Source organism: Haliotis rubra, unplaced genomic scaffold (assembly GCF_003918875.1).
Source record: "Haliotis rubra isolate DU_JTF1 unplaced genomic scaffold, ASM391887v1 Scf6, whole genome shotgun sequence".
NCBI lineage: Eukaryota > Metazoa > Mollusca > Gastropoda > Lepetellida > Haliotidae > Haliotis > Haliotis rubra.
The window spans coordinates 4,813,128-4,832,389 of NW_025767301.1; the positions used below are offsets into that span (position 1 = coordinate 4,813,128).

Here is a 19,262-nt window from a genome sequence, read left to right on the forward strand (position 1 = left end):
TGGTCTGCTTAATATCTAAACTAATACTCTACAACACCTGTCACTTGGAAAGGAAGGGAGGTTGTGTAGAATATATATGCAATGTTTTCGTGTGCTGAAGTCGAAGTCATGGTTTGGTAAACAAAAAAGAATTTACAAAACAGAAATTTGATTTTTGTCTGTATGTGGAAAAATAGAAAAATGATTTGCGATGTCTTAAATTTCCTTTAAAAATCCTATGACAGCATTTGTGTGTAAGCCACCGTTTCGGGTCACATGATCTGAACTGAATTGGGAGGAGATTGGTATGCAAGGGAGGTTGATGGTTGTTAATTTCATGACATGAAACTATCTCGATACTATATCAAAGGCAGAATTTCACAAAGTTAATATTTCACAAAAGGACTTTTGGAAAGAGAGCTTTAGAAATTTGAAAGATTCGTTTCATAAGAGACACGCTTATTTTGGTAAATGGATAAAGTGTATTGTTAATTCCATCAGTCGAATATGTGAAATAAAGTTTCTTTGATGTGTATATATTTTAGTATACCCTTATAAGAGAGTCCCGATGTTTCTCACGCACTTGAGCAAAGCTGTATGACATTTTTTTGTGTAGCAAGCATGTTTAGTTCTGCATCAACAAACAGTCGAGGCCCGAGTGAGCGACGAGGTTACCGAGCCTATCTGTAGCTACTGCCGTGTGTCAATGCTCCTTCAAATCGGTTGTTAGATTAATGATTCAATTTCGTACATGTAACATATTTGGATAAATATCACATTGAAAGCTGGTTTATGTTTATGGTTTTATGGATAAATAAATAAATATTTTATCCGGTTTCCAGAGAGTAAGGTTATTAATTTGGGTATTGAAGAGAGGCAGTTGTTTATACGTGGAACCAGAACCAGTTAAGGTTGGGTCACATGGATGATCATTCTTCTGGATGTACTGGTATGTCAGCTGCTGTATGTCCAATGTAAGTATCAGTCTAATTTATTTGAACGTGTATACTACTCCAAGGGAGTTTGTGAACACCCGATGTATGACTATACCTTATCCGCCATGGCATGTTCTTTGATATCGCCTGAGTAGCTTAGACAACAGACACGTGTGTCGTGATGGTAGCACCATTGTATGCAGAAGAGAGTGAGTGAGTGAGGTGAGTGTCGAGTCCGGACCAATGAAACCAGAGGGTAAGCAATTGCCCATGCTAGGGCGGTACAACAAGTCAAGGGTTATTTTGGCAGGTGAAATGAGGTTTAAAGTCCCGTTCAAGTTTATTGCACATATATTGCGAAGTGCATGCGTGCGTCTGGGCGCGTGTGTGTACACGTGTGTGTACACGTGTGTCCGAACTAATGCTGGTTTTATAGTGCTAGCCACTTGAGATACCATGTTAAATACGGGTACCCCACCTGGAAAGCGCACACTCCGTTTATAGGTTAGTTTTATTCCATTTCCCCTCACGCCAGGCAGGGCAACAAAAAATACCATATCTTATTGTTGTGTATTTCTGTTTGTCAGTTATTCTTCGTTAGCAAAAACCAACGAGGTTCGGAATTACGACATTTCATCGTGTGATTAGTACTTCAACTATAGATGCAGACGAATACACAATGACATTTACAAAGTGGTCAAATAAACACATGTTATATTTGGGAATATACTTTCTCAATAAAGTAGAGATTCTAGTACTTTTGTTGGGTTGAGTTCCATCCGGATTCGAACCCACACCCATGCACATGTAGTATGTAGATGCACATGTAGCAATACCGCCATTGTGACCACTATGCTCTGTGTAGGCTGGATTTTGTGACAAGCATGAGTTAATGGAGAACTATTTGTACCGGAATCCCCAGGGGGAATCTCTGCACTGCCAACAAAATGGATTTTGCATCATGGGATATGATGTACAGATTAAATCGCAGCTATTAAATATACCCAAACACACAAATAAAGGAAAAAGATGAATGTCTGCGGAAACGAAATGGACAAGCAATTCAAAGGACCAATGGCTATCCAAGATTGTATATGATTTTATTTGTTTGTTGTTTAACGTCGCCCTCAGCACTGAGCAACAAGGTTGGGTAGGTCAAACTCTGCCCATGGCTCTTGTTGTACAGTTACTTTTGTACTGGGTGAATCAAGGATAACTTGATTAAGTGGGTGATAAACCCTAATGTTAGAGAGGGTAAGTGAAGCTTTGTGATGAAATAGTGTGAACGGACAGATGTTGTGTACAGGGTGGCTGACTGTGTCAGGTTCCCACACCCGGCGGGGTGGGAGAGGGGTGTACTTCATGTGTGGGTATTATATCGGCGCCAAATTCAGACCCGGTAGGGAGGATTTGGGCACAAATGAAACTCGAAGTCCTGTAATTGTGAATGTGAACGGTCAAGCGTTCATGATCGATTCCTTACGGTGTGGATAATTTATTAACATAAATACGGCATTTATAATGTGTATTGAATAGTAGATAGGATTTATTTAACTGTACCAAACTCTTTAAGTGTTATCCTTTAATGATTTGGTTATCGGTACGCTGCCGATGTCAGTGCGGAATTCTTGCTTAATATCTGTTGTTCATAAAGTTTGTCTTTTGGAAACCAAACTAAAGAATATGTATGTCTGCCCCATCTCCATATATCGATGACACTGTACTATCTGGTCCAGACTCGATTATTTACAGTCCTTTGCCCTGTTGCTGGAATATGTTGTTGAAGAGTGCAGCGTTAAACCACAAACTCGAAAACACCTCACATTATCGGGTAAGTGAGTCTGATGGTTCGGTTTTACGAAATCGACTGAAAGAGGTGTAGAGGTGCCAATTTACCAATCTATTGATACTCACGAGCATAGATAGGGTGATTGTGGCCAAAGATCGTCATGGAAACAAAACGATGATTCGAACCAATGATCAGCAGATTCGGAAAGGTGGCGCAACTCTGCTCAAAGTAATCAAAACACGGCGCCACAACCCACCGTGCCACCTGTGCAGCGTCATTGAATACAGGTCATGCATTTTAATATACCTCACCGATTTACTAGATACGTACAATGGACCTTCGTTAATGGGAACAGTACCTTTCAAGGGCAAATTGTCAGCGCCTATGGATTAACATATTATGGTATTGCTCTTATAACTATGTATACTGACTGACTGAGTTTGGTCTTACGCCGCTTTTAGCAATATTCCAGCAACATCACGGCGGGGGACACCAGAAATGGGCTTCACACATTGAACCCATGTGGGGATTCGAACCCGGGTCTTCGGCGTGACGAGCCAACGCTTTAAGCACTAGGCTACCCCACCGCCCCTTAACTATGTATAAGTAAAACAGATCCGGAATAAGTGAATATGGATTTACGACGCGTTTAGCAATAAGTCCCATTTGGGAAATCGAACCAGGGTCTTTGGCGCGGCTAGCGAACACGTAAACCACTTACCTACCCATAAACATCCAGAACAGGGGTTTCTTGATTAACGGTGCTTCGGCGAACGAGGTTTTCTGTATCGTTTCTTTCATTGTAGGAACATGTTATCCGTAATGAAAGCGTTTAATGTTATGTTAACCAAACGTGTTGACAGTCCAAAGAAACGTATGATTAGAAAGTGTGTCGCTTGATACGATGTATGTATTCGGTGAACATCCTTGTCTGGGTCTGGCCAACTGATAAAATAATTCGGATTATGTCAACACTAAGTGTTAGTTTAAGGTCAGTACGCCAGACAGAAGGTCAAAATACTATTTAAACTTTCTTGGGAACGTAACGTGTATCTATATATGCATCGGGAATGGCCCTACACCTGATTTGGCAAACATCACTGGAAATATACATAGTTACAAATCATGTGATTTTCCCTCCATGCGATGGCGTAGCCATACTCCGTAATGAATTAGGTAGAATATTGAATTAAGAAAAATGGAAAGACTTCATACAAGAACCTTTTTTTAATTCGCGATAGGAATCTAGCTGTGATTATGTAATTATAGCCTGTATGTATGTATGTATGTATGTATGTATGTATGTATGTATGTATGTATGTATGTATGTATGTATGTATGTATGTATGTATGTATGTATGTAAGTAAGTAAGTATGTATGTATCCACACACACATTGCTTTGTCATCGTGCTTTCAGAGGCATATGACGTGAAATCAACATTTGATTGACATTTTCTTTGTTTCTTGGAAAACTGTTTTGACACTTGTCCATCACCTCCACAGCAGCTGTCCAGTGCATGGACTATCTGACCGACCCCCAAGACCCTGTGCTAACGCCGCCGTAACCCTGGGAAATAGGGATTATGATCGATCTATTAAGGAAGAATTTCACGTGTATGACAATCAGTCATATCTTAACATGGCACGTGACAAATCCTTGTCCAGCTGATAGAGTGATAATGCATCGATCAGAGTGTAGTGGACAGTTATCATGGCCGTCCTATCGTAATTAGCTGTCGATGACCACTCTACACTGACGGCGTTCGGGGTCAGGATGACATTGATGAAGTCACCTGTATGTACAAACTCATTTGTATTTTGTAGGTTGATAGGTGACACCTTTCGCAAAAACACAACATGACTGTTACAGCATATCACATAATTCTACACAACAGTCCAAAAACTCTAAAGAAGAGAGATGTTAGTATGTTAATATGTGGCACATAATATATTGAGTTACATTTTCAATTTTACATTATTCTTTAGTATGCATTCAATGACCTAGTAACAGTGTGTGTATGCGCGTGCATGTGAGAGTTCCCGTGCGTGTATTTTATTCGCGACTGAAATGATATTTCGGGAACATAATTGCCTCATATGAATTCAAATTCGATTTACTTATAATTAAAACTAAAAATTACAAAACGAAGTGAGGAATACGCCTTTACAGAAATTCAAATGAAGTCACAATGCCCAGATTTCGCTCGACAACTGCAATTGCTACAGTGAAAGACTTGGTGGACAAAACAAAGAAAGGTAACTACGTACAGCTCTACAGAAGGTATGTGTAATATGTTATAATGTCTCATGCAGATTGCCAGTTAAAGCATCCGAGCTACAAACAGTTTTAAAAAATATGCTGAAAACCCATGGGGTGTTTACAGTAATCCAAGATAATATCTCCAAGCTTGACTAAACCCGAGACAGTGAGACAAGTCATGCGAAGCTTCTGTCAGTGGGATTGACGGCTCGGTGTGCGCCGTGGATACCCTTGGGTGAATTACATATTTCCGCAATTATTCGTTTTACTTCAGCGTTTGGTATCTTTGATATATTTTATTGCTTTTGTGACGTCTCGTATGTTTGTTTGGCTGAACAAGGACGTCTGATAGGTAGATCATGATGTGTGACCATACACAATGATAATGATACAAAACTGAGATTTTTAAAGAGCGTTTCTCATCAAATGGGCAAGCATAGGCGGCATTCTCTGGTGACGTAAAATATTTCATTTTTGGGTCTGAACTAAGTTACACATGAGAATCGTAACCACACCCCGCGAAAAAGAAGCAATGAAAAAAAACATATATATGATTTCTCCAGGTGTTACATCAAAATAAGTGATACTGCAGATATATGTATGTTCAGTAATTGTCAAAATCACCTCTAGTACTGCCGACAGGGTCACAGCCTTGTCCACTATAGTCGCCCACTGGTTAAAGCGTTTGCTCATCAAACCCAAGACCCTTTTGTCTCTTTCTCACATAGTTACAATGTAATGGTGTATTGCTGGAATATTACTAAAAGCGGCACAAAACCTTATTCACTCACTTATTGACGCCACGTTCCGAATCATGAACGATGGTGAGATGCATCTGACAACCCGATCCTTTAAATTACACGCTGTGCTGCAATAGCTCAAATATGTTTAACCCACTCACTCACTCACCATTAACGCACATGACGTACACACATACCAGACAATGACATACCGGTATAGTAAAGTATTTAGTTTCAGCATTCTAACTGTTTATTGTTGGACGTATTCTCACATATATGTGTACAGTGTATAAGCTGGTAGGCTGCTGCATGAGAATACATGTTATCAAATACTTTAATATTTGGGTTCTTTCTTTCTATATAAATACATGATGACTTTCACCATACACAAACTCACACATTCATCCTTCATGTACATGGCATACGTCAGCTAATGTCCACAGATGCCTAGTCAGCTTGTTTAAGAAAACATTAACATTAAATTCTTGTTTCATAACCTTTTTTTGAAAACTTTGGATACAAATTCAATTCAACACTATTCATTAACCATAAATAAAACAAACCTAGGACTATGAATGTATTACGAATTATCAACGGAGAGGGACATTGAAGGATAATGTTTCATTTGTAGTTTATCCCTCTCTTAAATGTGAGAATGTAGATGGGTTTTTCACCAAAGTGGTGAACAGATATGTATCACTTCGGGCTTTCCTTCCCATATTAAGCAGACACGACATGATTCAACTAGAAAAGCAACGCACTCAGTAATGTGGAAAACTATCCCCAATAAACATACATAATTATTCCGCCCACCCGTGATGATAAACATCCACAATAGCCATTAAAGGTTACACATTGATATGCAGTGCATGTGATCATCAATATGATCGCTTAGTGCATGTGTAATTATGTAATAATCAAATATGTGTCTGATATGCAGACAAAGCGCATGTATACATGTTCCTTATGTCCAATTGACAGGCGTGCACAGATAGACTTCATAGGAGGTATGTCTTAACTGATAGTGACGTCACAATGGTGAATACCATTAGAACAGACAACGGACGTGTAGCGTGAATAAAACAGAGAAAAACTGTCTTGTACTAATAAAACAAGGGAATGACTGTATGCCTGTATGCGAGTTGGTTCCCACAGAGAAGTACTGAGATACGTATCTCACACGCAAAGACCAGGAGAAGGCCAAGTGCCAATTATGCTGTGAATGAAATGTAATCATTCAAATATGCAGATAAAATCACTTACTTAACCAGTTTCAAAGGAATCGTGCACACGAATTATTTGGCAGGTCTGTCCAGATCACAGCTATTTCTACGGTGTTAGTACAATCATTCAGAGGTGGAATATGCTTTGATATTTCACAATAACCTATAACAATAGATGTTCATGAATAGGTCAGTCAAACTTTAAACAATGCCCTAAACAGTAGATTTATCTAACGTGGGCTATACGATCTGAGACGCTGTGCCCTATAATACACTGTCCTATCTACCTCGCAAATCACCGTTTGTCGCCTCTAAAGAACTTTTTACATGCTTCTTAAACAATCGTGAACGTACTTCAAATCGTTTTAACTGATTTCAGAGCTTAAAGTGTAGATATAATCACAAAAACATATCATACACAGAAAACATTTGTTTTCGGATTTCGATCGACAAGACACACTTCAAATCCGCTGACTCTTACATTCACGCATTTCAAGTTATCTTGATAGAGTTAGCTCCCTTGGAGTGAAGTACGAGCGGGTTACTCTACAGAAATATATGATAAAGATTCTCAGAACCATAGAGGTTAATACTAAAATCAGTATATTGCTTCAAGGCAAGCTCGTTTAGACAATATAATATATAAATTATGTTTTTTGGTTAGCTTATTACACCAGAATCACACGGGCAAATTACTAAGGGAAAATGTATTTGAAATTATACATTATGTGTACCTTTACATTTTCTTCTTTGAAACTTCTTCGGTAAAATAACACTAAGAGCTTGATTGACGTTGATTGACATGTGAGTATCCTGCACATGTTTCCCGTGCTCTCCGTCCACCTCGTGCACAACAAACAGGCTGAGCTGTTGGCTGTAAATTAAGTCAGTTGAATATTCTACCTGTGATTAACAGGTAAATGCCTCCCATAAACAACGCCCTCACGTGTGATTATTTGCAAACAGGTAAAGTTTAATATTTTTTTCAATATCGTTAGTGCGAAATCTGATATCTATCTTCATAACAGTGTGGCAGAATTTCACTTGAAATAGCTGCCATTTGAAATACGTTGTAGTTGTTTAGAAAGTATCAAGAAGCGCTACAGTGACTATATTTGATTAGGACAATATGTCATAAGGGTGACCGTGAAGCTATAGAACAATATGTAAGATTAGTCCATACTGTGTAATTGGTACTTGTGAAGCTTTTCCCACAAGGCGAGGCGATCAGGAGACCGCAGGGAACACATGTGCTGGACATTGTAACCTGGGCACTTTGCTGTCACCGACAGATACTTGTTTGGTTGTTTTCAGTCACCGACAGATACTTGTTTTGTTTTCAGTCACCGAACTTTATTTAAAAACAGTAGCAGCCGATTGTGATGGGGGAGGGGCGCGTGCGCGTGTGTGTAGGTGCTAAATGCGGAGGGGGGTGTGTGTGCGGGTGCTAAATGCAGTGATGTTCAATGTAGCTTTAGTGGAGTAATGGCCTACTAATACAGTGAGATTAGTTATATAATAGAATCGATCTTGAGATTTTAATGGTATATTTTAATATTATCAGTATTTGGTTTCCACGGGGATACAGTTAAGTCTAATACACCTGGTACATACTTAGAATTTACCTGTGAAATATCCCCAGGTATTCGACGTCAATGATGATTTGATAAAGATAAAGCGAGCGGATATTTGCTTTCATCTGGCAACATTCTTAGTGAACGGTTTTTTCAATATCGAATTTGCGATATGTTTCGTAACTATCAAGAAATCTCTTTCGGTTTCAATATTTATTGAAATACTCATGTTTCTGTGTAGATTTTGAAACGTTGACGTAAATGGACTTGACTATACATATATCAAATTGTATCTATGAAACACTGACATCGTCAAATTTAAATACAAGTAAGTCATCAATTTGAAACCAAACATTAATGTAAATGTACTTAGCATACAACTGTGTAAATCATTGACTTTAATCTACGAAACATCTTCGAAACATTGACGTAACTCAACTGAAGTAAATAATTAACTGGAAACCACGCGCGTCTGTACAGCTGTATTTTATCATTTGTCAGTGCAAGATAAATCGACGGTGTGCATGACCGATGTAATGTGATTTTGCTGAAGATTTCCCATCTAATGTCGGACAAGATGTAGCTCGTATTCATCATTGTTAGGAACAGGTAATATAATTGTTTGGAATTGTTAATGCATGACATTTACCCAAACATTTACTCATACATCTAGTAATCAACTTCCATGACGATGATCAGAGTAAAAATATATGTTGAAATGACGGATCGAATTTGAACAAATTTTCTTTTTCTTTCTTTCCCTTTATCGATATGGTGCTGAAATATTCATAGGTTTTATGTCTTTACCTTTGAAACTTAAAACCATAAAACACAAACCACATAAATATTGCACGCTAAGAACCGATAAATCTTACAGACTTGTCCCTTTGTGTTCTACAATGGCCTTTCAAATAAGAAGAAAACAATTATGATAATAATCGCTTAGATACGAAATGGCTCTGCCATGGTGAAAAAGCGAGTGCGTCAGTTATAATGTAAGTTTATTTGTTTCAGTCTTGTTTTGGTTTCGACTTGGATTTTTGCATCACTTCCAAAAATACGTATCCGTCACATGAGGATATGTAATACTATCCCCGTGAGGAACCACGTTGGGGAGGGGGAATGTGCCCTTAGTGATAAGAAGACGAGGGACATTCCTGATTTAACGGTCCGACTGGTGTTACATACACGTGCAAGACAAGCGGAGGGTTGTTCGTTTTGACATAGGTAATACGTGTATTATTGAATATAACATGCTTATCATTATACTCTTTGAAAAAAGTAGGGGAACTTCATTTTTAATTTACGATTGAAAACATTGGGAGATATATCGGAGTCAATCAATGTTGATAATAATGTTTTGAGAGTGCATCGCCACTTGCAGTTCCTTATGACCATAGTTGTTTGTACAGTAATCGCTCGTGAAAGATCATTGGTGTATGACGTGAAATTGGCATGTGTACCATTTTTCCAACAAAACAAACCCGACTAGAAACGAACCCTAACACTAACAACTGTGTGATGCAAGATGATTGTCAAAATTAATGGCCTATTGTGGTTTATCGACCTTCTTGAAAACCGTCGAAATCAAGAATGACACCCCTGTCTTGAGCTAATGCGTTGTGCACGAGCACCCCATGTGTTGTTTAGGGGTGGTGATAAAGAGAAATCATGAGATGTCTGTCTTTGAAAAGTTTGTTAACGCTTGTACTTCCTATCCAAATTTGAAAGATCAAGTTCCCCTACTTTTTATGAAGAGTATACGGTAACGAACAAAAGTTGTCTAATCCGGACTGCTTTACAATCCGGACAAACGAGTCGGTCCCAGGCCAGTCGTAATAGACAGATTCCACTGTACATGAATTGTGTCTTTACTGTTCCAGGATCTGTAGATCTTGGTGTTGAGATCTTATTCTTTTGGATTATGATCATTGGTTTGTCGGCACTGCATCGTATGGTTTTATCAACCTGGTGTACGTTGACCAGTGTTGCTTCGGGTTTTCCTCCCATATCAGGCAGACACGCCGTGGTATAACCGAAAAACTGTTCAACATAAGTCCTATGGTAGTTGTGTGGGTATCGTGTTCAGCAATGTGTAAAGGTTTTGAACATTTTGAAACAGGTATTTAATAATCAGTTATTTTGTTATTAAATGGACAGGTGAATGTCAAAGGTCGCCATGTCTCTTTGTTCAGAGGCAACTAATTCACCACATAATTTTTTCTTTGGTAATGATTTCCAAATGAATTGTTTGCCCTCCTCACCTTGCATTCAAAGACATAGCGATCAACGTTCTTCCGATCTATCTGCTAAATCATTAATTTTCAAGTACCACCGCGTACCAAATCCTTGCATGTGACGCGCCACCTTTGACCTCTAATCCCACGTGCTGATTCGTCAGCAAGAATCTTTTGTGGAAAACGTCAATCCTCAGTAGGAATATCAGCGGTGGTCTAGCGTTCGATTGGAAGAGTTTCCCCCTAGACAATGCATCATTAATAACCCTCTTTAAGAAATCACGAGGCAATAAAATCTCGTTGATCCATGATTTCGTGCGAGAACTGAGCGTGACTTACGCGCATGTAGAATGCTGGCTCACGTTCCCGCCGTGACCCTGCGTGACTTGTAAAGGTCACGGAACGTATCATAGGGTTATGTTACAGTGTTCGTTAACTTGTAAATTGCACAAACTTGTGTAATGATTTAACTCGAGTGTGGAATGGCTACTCTTGTTAAAGTCCGTGATCCAGCATTTAAATCCCAAAGCAGCCACTCCCTTATGTAGCGTTATTTGTCGCCTCGTCACTGACAGTTGCTGGCGTTATGCATGGTATCAAGACTTGTAACAAACTGAACTGACGAGTTGTTCAGTGGGTAGGCAATCTGAAGATGACCTCTCGTCGCTATTACAGTGAAAATTGGTCTAGTCAGCTACCTCGCTTCAACACTGCTCGCTGATCAAGAAGACTTAATATTATATTTTGAATTGTCAATAAACTTTCGTTGAACTGATATCAGTTAATAACTATATATTAATTCTGTCAGCAAATTGTTTTATGTGATTTTCAAAATCCGTTTAATTTTTTTGTGACAACTGAAGGAACGTGGTTAATATCAAAAGTCTTATTTAACGTTACACACGCGTACGAGTGCTTAGTCCGTCTCCTTGACCCTAGAACATAAATAAGAAAATTAGTCTGGATTGGATAAACTCTGAAATTAACCAGCGTTCTGGGCTCCATTAGGTCATGTAATATTTTGTAGAAACTTTATTTCTTGAATTAAATGCCAGTCTAATAGAAACTTTATTTCTTGAATTAAATGCCAGTCTAATAGAAACTTTATTTCTTGAATTAAATGCCAGTCTAATAGAAACTTTATTTCTTGAATTAAATGCCAGCGCTGGGACTGTTCTAGCAAATGGACTTACCTGTCATCTTTAATCAATAGTTTAATGTGTCTTAGCTGAGATCAACGCAGGGTTTGACTCTCCGTATGATTAGGAGCGATTGGAGGGAGCGTCATTGTTCATTCACTTGAGTGCATTGACAGTCAGTGGACAATGGTTGTCCGCCATTGCCCCATTCAATGGCTTTGAGCACTAAGGTTCCGTCTACAGGTGTACCATTGGGACAGTATTATACAAGTAAGATACCAGATAAATGTCCGGGATCTACACCCACGAAGAACACGGTGACTGCGAGGATAATAAATAGCGTGCTAACTACATTGAGCGTTGTTTTGCATGGCTCACTCCGTGTTGCAACAATAACCACCTAAGCAGTGGTCTTCGGGCAACATCTGTCTGCATCATCGACTCACAATGCGAGCAGTTAGTCGAAAAACGACCTCAATGTCGCCCTCTTACTGTGATACCCGCAGAGCTGTCAACCGTCGGTGTCAATGCCGACTTTGGTAACAGATTTTTCGATACATTATCAATGTAGTTGAATTGTGACTGCAAACTGTGTTGTCCCATGGAGTTGTCTGCCCTTTGGCCGCAGGTTTAAGGATGACATACGTGTTCGCTTGTTATCTCCAAGTCCAATTTGATGTTTAGAAGGCAGGAGACAGAAGTTTGAGGCTGTTAATGTGATCGTTTAGTGTGTTCCTGGTGGATGACTACAAACACAAGAAGTTAGAACACCAATTTTGCATATAACTGAAGTTATTCTGCCATGGTATTTCAGCTCACAACCTTCCACCGGTTGCTGTTTAACTTGTTTTGATTAGTATACATATAGCATCTGCTTTCTTGCCATGATGGTTGTCCGTAGAAATTACTGCCCGACCGGATACTGCACTCCAGGGTTTAACAATGGTAAAATACTGGACTTGTTTAAAGGTGGCAATTCTCTCAGTGTGATCAAACTGAAACTGCTTTATGCTTGGTAACTTTGAATCAATTTCATTTGTTTTTTGGTGATTTTTTGGTTTTGTGTTCACTAAACCCTTTTTGTAATTGTTGCCTTTGGACCTTTGTGACAAACAGGGTCGTAAGTGTTATAGCAAAGTATGTTTATTCAGTGCCATTTCATACCATGCACTACACATTTTTTGGTTACGTCACGGAGTTTAACAGGAAGAACGTTTGCAAAACCAGTTAGTTATCTTAATGCTTAATGTATCTGATTAGCGCGTCTGGCTCAATAACATGCTGGTAGTGGTTGACTTCTGCCTACACTGGGTGCTTCTGCACGTATAGGTGTCTAGAAGTAAGCTGTGCATCAGGTTGACTTCTCTCTGTGGACATCAATTATTAATCTTACTACTGCCATGATGGCGGTCCTAAGCTGCAGTGGGCGGTCGGGCAGACGACACCCAAAGGGACACGCAGATATCGGAAAATGATGGTATATGTGGCGTGTTGTTATCAGGTAAACAGTTTTCTGGGAGATCCTGTTGCTCAAGTCGCGTGCGGCGAGTGATCCCCGAGGCCCAGCAGATAGGAGAGCAGACGAAAACTGTGAGACGGCCAATACCATTCAGATCTTGTCTCCAGGGAGCTCAAGGAATTTGTTATGGAGGATAAATTTCAGTATCTGATTGCGTTAAATAAAACTTGAACCTACAAGTAGCTTGTTGGACACAGTGGTGCACACGATCTCTGCTTTGTTTATGCCATTAGTATTAGCTATTGTAGACAAAGCTCCCATGTTTAAAGAACTCGTTTGTGTCCTCCGCTCGTGTTTGTGCCGCTCTGGCTCCAATCTCGCTTGCTTGTGCTTCGGATGCGAGCGCAGCGCCCCCTCCCGACTTGAAGGAAAATCTCGGTGTACTGTTAGCATTCTCTTCATACAGCTCTGGTGGCGTGGGAATATACCGTTTCTCTGATTGACGCTCAAAACGGGGTTCTTTCTTATTTCCCGTTATCATCCATTGTCTGGCCCATCAACTGTTTTCAACCCTGGGATCGCGTATATAGTTTGGATGTATTCTTCATTGTGTTTAACTGACTCTCTGTGACAGATGTGGAATGTGAAAGAAAGCTCACTGTAGGGTGTCCCCCTCCAATTTGGTCGAAGGCCAGGTAACTACAGCAATTACCATGCGGGACTGAACGAGGACAGGTTTATTCAGGGACAGGAGATTGATAAGTGTGAACCGGACACATACGGCCTTGTTTCCTTAAATCTGACGGTTGCTTGTCTCTGTTTCAGTGGATACACTGCCAGAAGGACCCCTCCGGGGCTCGGAGACTGATCGATAACCTAATCAATTGGTGAGTATTTTCCTTTTTTTGTCTCCATCCACTTCTTATAATTGAGGAATTTAGTTCTACCTTCTTGAATCCATTTATCACCTAATAAAACATTAATGGGAAACCATCGATTATTTTAGGATGGCTTAATAACATAAAAAGTCAACTGAACTGACGCCAACGTGCTAACACATACAACAAATTAAATTGCAGTAGGTGTTTTTTTTATTAATTTTTTTTTAATAAGGTATAATTTTGGTGATTTTTTTTTATTATGTGCTCAGGTTAATTGACCTGTAGCCATCAGCATTGCCGTATTTGCATCATCGCAGCTGTTAACTGGTTTATGATAAAAAGATAGAAATCAGTAAAGCTGGACAAGCTGTTTATGTAGTTACTAAATCCAACCTTTCCCACCTAAGCCGTTTGTTTCCTAAGTGGCCTCTGCGTTGAACCCGGTTTTACAATGAAGTAACAGAGTTTTCCTTTCTTTGTATGGTCAGTTTAAATATTTACTAAGCAGTCGACCTGGTCAGCGTCTTGACCGTAACCTAACAACACATCCTCTGTTTGGGCGAATGGGACGTGTGCCTCCTCTTTGACGAGGTAAAGGTCTGATTACGGCGATGCTAACCGCCAACAGCAGTATAAACTACAGGATGCTCGAATCAAAAGGCGGAGATGCATCTAATTGGATAGGTTCATCCCAAGTATAGCGGAAGTGTTTGACCAAACTTAGCCTCGTCTAATGGTTAATCTCGGCCTCTATCAACGAACTGGGACATTTTATCACCTGATTCAATGTCTATGAAAATACACAGAGCACCCAAGTCGTCTGTTGTGATGAAGGCGGTGTAGACAGTAATTCCGCCAAATGTTTGCACTCCTAATTGGCAAGTTCCTCCCCTCCAGCCTCTGATCGATGTCATCTGTGAAAGAATTAGAAACCTTTGCTGGCTCTATACTATTTAATACCATTCCCAAATAATGACAATTTTTGTGTTTCTCGGGTCTAGAGGCATGAAAGGACATAACGGTTATCAGAGACGTACTTGTGTCCTATTTGTGACTCGGCAATAGATTTGGCGCGGTTCAAGGTATATATATATGGTTCCAGGGCTGGCACCACTTGGCACGCTTCGCTTGATTCCCAAGAATTGTATCCTACTAAAAGACTATTAGTGGTGTTGGATTGATGAAAGTCATCCACGGGAACTCGGGTAGTTCTTACCAGATGTGAAATGGCAGTTATGAAAAGCGTACGTTTTATAGAATTTTGATAAATTAAATTTTTCGAACAGCTATACATTTCTTAAACGTTTTGTTAAAAAAAAGGTTCCATGTGTGTGGGCAATAGGTCTATATATAAACTACACTACACTACACTACACTGGACTATACTATAAGCAAAGGGCACTTACGTAGTATAGGGTAATATACGAAATAGAGGCACACTGGATATACTACAATCTAGTCCTTTAACCAAAGCCAGTGTATATAATGCAGGGTAATATAGGGAATAGAGGTTTTACTATAATCTACACTGTGGAGCGGCGGTACTGTATGTATAGACTTGCACAAGTCTCCAAGGTAAAAATTAATAGTTCAATGATAATTTCTAAAAAAACATGATGAATAACAGACTTGGCTTCTGTCCGCTTATCTAGACTTGCCTCTTCAAAGCATAGAATTACTATACATCCAGGGGCTCAGCATCCAGTACAGCCTTGGAGCAAGGCTACTGTATGTAGTATAGGGTGCAAATAGGGAACTGAGGGACAAACTGGGTATGCGGTATGAGATTTAATGGCTGTTGATTTACATAGTATGCAGTAATCATGAGAACACCGAGAGATATTGGCTATGGTCTGCTGCACTCTACTTTAACACAGTGCAGTTAAATCTTTCAGCTAGATATCAATTTAATCTTTTCAGTTTTCGCTATAGCTAATCTTTCTATAAAAGGCTTTCATTTCTGGTGATGCGTGTACGAAGGTGCCCCTTAACAGGAAACATTGTATCACTCGAGAAGATAGTGTATATATAGATGCTTTATGTAGTTATGTAGTTTCAGTTCACTGTTAAAGTCACTTTTGTGGCTGAGGGTTAAGTCAGCGTAGTGTTCAGGGATGATGTGTGATGTATTAAGGGAAGTCACGCTGGATTAAAAGTCATACATGCGGCAACGAGGGTGCAATTAACATTAGAAACTTGTCAAGTATGTGATATCCAAATGTTTGCTTCCCATGAAATGATGGGATAAAGGGAATATAGATACCCTTAACTTGTGTTGTTGATTCGAGGCGACCAACAACGTCGATGGTGCAGATCTGTGAGATAAAATGACAGTGTTTGCTTGTGACGCCTATACGTGGGGATCGACCCCTACCAATGTGCAACTTGTAAATGCGCTGCTTGTATCTTCTTGGCGCGTGGCTGTGGGGTAGCCCACTGGTTAAAACGTTCGCTCGTCACGCCGAAGACTCTGGTTCGATTCCCCACATGGGTACAAAGTGTGAATCCCATTTCTGGTGTCCCCCGCCGTGATATTGCTAAGAATGGCATAAAACCATACTCACTCACTTCAATACTCCAGATAGTGGTCACCGTATGAGTGAGTGAGTTTAGTTTTACGTCGCTTTCAGCAATGTTCCAGCAATATTACGACAGGAGACACCAGAAATGGGATTCACACATTGTACCCATGTGGGGAATCGAACACGGGTCTGAGGCATGTCCCCTGTCGTGATATTGCTGGAATATTGCTAAAAGCGGCGTAAAACTAAACTCACTCACTCTTCTAGGCGCACAAGGTGGTGTTAGTTGTTTCTGTTACTGTCTACTTAGATATGTTTTTACTGTTATAAATAAATGTATCATAATAGGCTATACAGTACGCCTGTCGTGTCATGACAGATTAACGGTTGTAGTATGAAAGAATCGGGTGTTTTTTTGTTAGTATAGTTCCTCTTACTAGCAGGTTACATGTAGTCGGCTGGTAGGTATTTGCATAGCATTTCATGCTTCTAAACACGCAATGAAGGCCATGTACATAACGTTGAATTACAATCACTTCGGTGTGTGTTCATAACACCCTCCTGGTGCAATGACATTCAGTCCCGCGACTGCTGGAACTGTTACATTTTCGACAGTTGTGTTAAACAACACCCACCCAGTGTTCATACGCCTGGTACCCGTGAAGGTCCGGATTAGAATCGGTCTTCGGTAACCCATGCTTGTCGTTAGAGGCGACTAACGGGATCGGGTGGACAGGCTGCCTGACTTGGTTGACACATGTCATCGTATCCCAATTGTGTAGATCGATGCTCATGCTGTTGATCACTGGATTGTCTGGTCCAGACTTCATTATTTACAGATATTGCTGAGTGTGGCGTAAAACTAAACTTGCTCACTCATCCGCCTGGTAAAAGCCTACCACGTCAGAGCGCCCGTTGCGCACAGGATTCTGAGCGTTAAGCAGGTCATAACTCTGTACCTTTAACATCGACTTACGACGCTCATAGCACCGCTATCGGATTGTAGAACGGGACTTGTGTACAGACATGCATTTCGGTTCCGTCCCCGATTTCCACCTCGTTTAACTCTATATTGGGTGTAACCACAGTGAGAAGCACATAGTAGAGAGTGAACGCCTGACTGCAGCCTTCCAACACAGCGTGGGAACGTACCTGAACACGTATTCTGTAGTGTTACTTAACGTTATCAGTATTATTCCGAACGCATCACTTCAGGCGTACGTCAGAAGCACCTGTCGTTTCCACAGTGAATAATTGGTACAGGTAGATCTCAACGACCACGTGAATTTCTATAAGGGCTTTCATTTTTTCTGATGCATACACGTAGGTGCCTATTTAGATGAAACATTGTATCCCCCGAGAAGATAGTGTATATATAGATGCTTTATGTAGTTCTAGTTCACTGTTCAAGTCGCTTTTCTGGCTGAGGGGTTAAGTCAGCGTAGTGTTCAGGGATGATGTGTGATGTATTAAGGGAAGTCACGCTGGATTAACAGTCATAAATGCGGCAACGAGGGCACAACGATCAAAAGAGGTTTGACTTGTATGTGATAACAAAATATTTGCTTCCCATGAAATGATAGGATTAACGGAAAATAGGTCCCCTTATTCTGTGTGATTGATTCCCCTACAACGTGTATGACGCACCCGCCGCCTGGTAAGGGTGTGTGGGATAGACAACATTGTGGTGGACGCCTGAACTTGGGTTCGATCCCCGCCTAGGTACAACTTGTAAAGCCACTTTTGATAAGCGCAATATTAGGTGTCTCTAAAATCGATATTACTGTACGTAAATTCATTTTCACGTGTCTTAACACTTGACCAAGCGATACTTGGACTTATATAAAAATATTCTTGTTTCACGTCCGACGCAAACATTCGACCCGACCAGAAGATATTTGTAGTTTTTTACGGGGCGGTGGGGTAGCCTAATGGTTAAAGCGTTGGCTCGTCACGCCGAAGACCCGGGTTCGAATCCCCACATGGGTACAATGTGTGAAGCCCATTTCTGGTTTCCCCCGCCGTGATGTTGCTGGAATATTGCTAAAAGCGGCGTAAAACCAAACTCAGTCAGTTGTAGTTTTTACACGAGAGAAAATGCAACTTTGACTCTCAAAATGTGCATGAATTTTTCACACTTCTAAGTTTTGATTTTCTATCGGAGGAGAAAGGCATAAGTTTGCACAGAAATGAAAGGGTTTGGGACATATTTTTTTTTTAAAAAGTAATGAAAAGTAATTAGAAACAAGAATATTTTTATGTGGCCTTAATTCAGTTTTAAGTTGGTTAAAGGTATACAATAAATCTCATATCGGGTACTTTGTTCTTTCCTCGTCAAAGATAAGGCGATTCGAACACGATGGATGTCCATCTTAATTGACCATTTGTCAATTAACGATGTCCATCCTAATTGGCGTCCACTCATGGCAAATCAGATTAGACAGCTGAAAAAAACAAAATTAGAATTCGTTAAAAGACTGCGAATCTGAAATACCGGGGTCATCACTTCACGATGAGCCCGAT

At 40.1% G+C, this 19,262-nt stretch overlaps 1 protein-coding gene across 9 annotated transcripts in view; it reads left to right on the forward strand.

The window, feature by feature from the left end:
- Window positions 1-19,262, forward strand: part of LOC124255243 (delta-like protein D) — a 165,806-nt gene that overhangs the window by 95,566 nt on the left and 50,978 nt on the right. For all 9 annotated transcript variants that reach the window (XM_046689102.1, XM_046689101.1, XM_046689104.1 and 6 more), the window contains one exon: window positions 14,162-14,223. The gene's annotated coding sequence lies outside the window, so the exon portion shown is untranslated. The remainder of the gene's footprint in view (window positions 1-14,161; window positions 14,224-19,262) is intronic.